Raw genomic sequence first — 2,268 nt, 5'->3', positions numbered from 1 at the left:
GATATTTTACTTATTCCATTTGCATTTCATTCGATTTTCTTTACCTGCTTTTTAGGATAGATTTATTTGCTTTCTTTTGTTTTAGTTTAATTCGCAAGAAAAACAACCAACCTTTAAAACCAATTTAGTCTAGACATAAAGTTAAAAACCGTAGAAGAATACCAGGCACACAAATCTCTGTGGATTCGATCCCTAAATACTACAACTGATTAGCTGTGCACTTGCGGCTTTCATTTGTTTTGTTAAGGGTAAAACTTGTTCCCTCACGTAGTTGACACGAGCACGCATCAAGTTTTTGGCGCCGTTGCCGGGGATTTGTTTCGCTGCCTTTTGCTATTTTTCTTGTTTTAACTTCTGTTCTAGACACCTGATCTCTAGTTCTTTCTTAAAGTTTTTCTGAACTATCTTTCCCTTCTTTTGTCTTTCTCTGAATTGCATGAATACCAGGCGTAGACCTGCAGGAGACATTCCAATTCTAGACGAGATAGACAGACACGAAAGAGAACTTCGAAGACTTAGACGAACGCAAGGAATGGCCAACGACGACCAACCTGGAGATCCTATTAATCGAAATTTAAATATGGACCAAGAAGGGTCCGAACATGGAGAAAACGAAGAGAATGATCACATAGAAGGTGATCATGCTCGACAAGATGGAGAGGATGATGAAGCTCTTCCAAGAAACCACCAGAACCGAGAGAGAGAAGGACGTGAAGACCTTGATCCACCCATCAATGTAGCCGATGGTGACCACCCAGCAATGCAGCCGAATGAACGCATTCACCGCCCCATTCCGCCAGCAAATCAACACCAAAGACAAGCCAGGAACGATCGCATAGCTGACTTTGATGCACCTACTCAAAATTTTCAGAATCGATCTGCGATTCAAGTACCATTTCCAAACTGGAATGAGTTTGAAGTCAAGCCTCAAATCATCTCATTGGTGAAGCAAAACCAGTTCCATGGAGTTCCTTCTGAGCACCCAATGGACCATATCGAGCTTTTTGAAGAAATTTGCAGCATGATGAGAACAAACCAAGTTCCACCTGACTATTTAAAGTGTAAGTTATTCCCTTTTTCATTAGCAGATAAAGCTCACCGTTGGTTGAAGTCTTTGCCTGCAGGATCGATTACTAATTGGGAAGAATGTAGAACTGCTTTCTTGAACCACTTCTACACTAAGTCAAGGTCAAACAATTTGAGAACGAAGATCTCAACCTTTCAACAAGGGCCAACTGAATCTTTCTATGAAGCTTGGGAACGTTTTAAGGAGTATGAACGTGATTGCCCTCATCATGGATTTCATGGATCAAGCCTGCTGAACACATTTTACCGAGGTTTGCAACCAAAATACAAACTTTCACTTGATACAGCTAGCAATGGAGATTTTGGGCAAAAGACGATAACCCAAGGAAGAGCCCGCATCGAAAATTTGGCTCAAGCCAATAGCAATGACTGTCCTGAATATGATCGATCGATGAAGCAAGCCGGAACAGACAACAAGGAGATAACCGAGTTGAAGAACATGGTGAGCCAGCTTCTGAAGAGCAACAATCGCCCGATCCATGCTTGTGAAACCAACAATGGTGCAGAAGAGGAAGGACCTAGTGATATCGATCACATTAATCAAGCATTTCAAGAAGAAGATGTGAACTACGTAGGAGCACTGGTGCCATACCAAAATCGCTCCAACAACAACTTCAACAACAACTTCCGGAATGCAAATTACAACAATCTCTCTTACCGCAATCCAAATGTGGAGAACCCTCAAGATCAGTACTACCCACCTCAGCAAAAATCATTCCAAAACAAGTTTCAAGGTGGAAACTTTGGAGGAATAGTACCATATCAACCGCGACAGCCATATAACTACCAAGGTACGGGTTTTAACAATCAATTTGTACAACAGCAGGGAGTCACGACGAACCAGCTAGCTTCACAAATCGGTAGACTTGAACAGTCAATCCAACAGCTCGTTATGACGAACGAAAAAGCGTCTAAAGACGTGAACGTGAAAGTGGACTGCATACAATGATCTGAATGGTAAGTTTGAATCTTTATCTTCGCACGTAAAGAAGTTAGATTTGCAAGTCGCCCAAACAGCCGACTCTATGAAAAGGCAAAGTGAAGTTCTTCCAGGAAGAGTTGAAGATAACCCTAAGAAGTTTTGCAACGCCATAACAACATTGCCCGAAGAAGAGTCCGAAACCGATGGAAAGAAAGAAGAAACCCCAATCTTTGTACCACTGTACAAGGACATCGATCCTA

The 2,268-nt window shown here is 41.8% G+C and overlaps 1 non-coding gene across 1 annotated transcript; it reads right to left on the bottom strand.

Annotated features, from left to right (window-relative positions):
• Window positions 1-1,195: 1,195 nt before the first annotated feature.
• On the bottom strand, window positions 1,196-1,302 carry LOC112088299. The gene has a single exon (XR_002900462.1). It is a non-coding gene; the product is annotated as a small nucleolar RNA R71 (small nucleolar RNA).
• Between the last annotated feature and the right edge of the window lie 966 nt (window positions 1,303-2,268).

The sequence above is a fragment of the Eutrema salsugineum genome, unplaced genomic scaffold, assembly GCF_000478725.1.
Source record: "Eutrema salsugineum unplaced genomic scaffold, Eutsalg1_0 scaffold_15, whole genome shotgun sequence".
Classification (NCBI taxonomy): Eukaryota; Viridiplantae; Streptophyta; class Magnoliopsida; order Brassicales; family Brassicaceae; genus Eutrema; species Eutrema salsugineum.
Note: the sequence above shows the minus strand (reverse complement) of the source record. Positions and strands in the feature narration are given on the sequence as shown.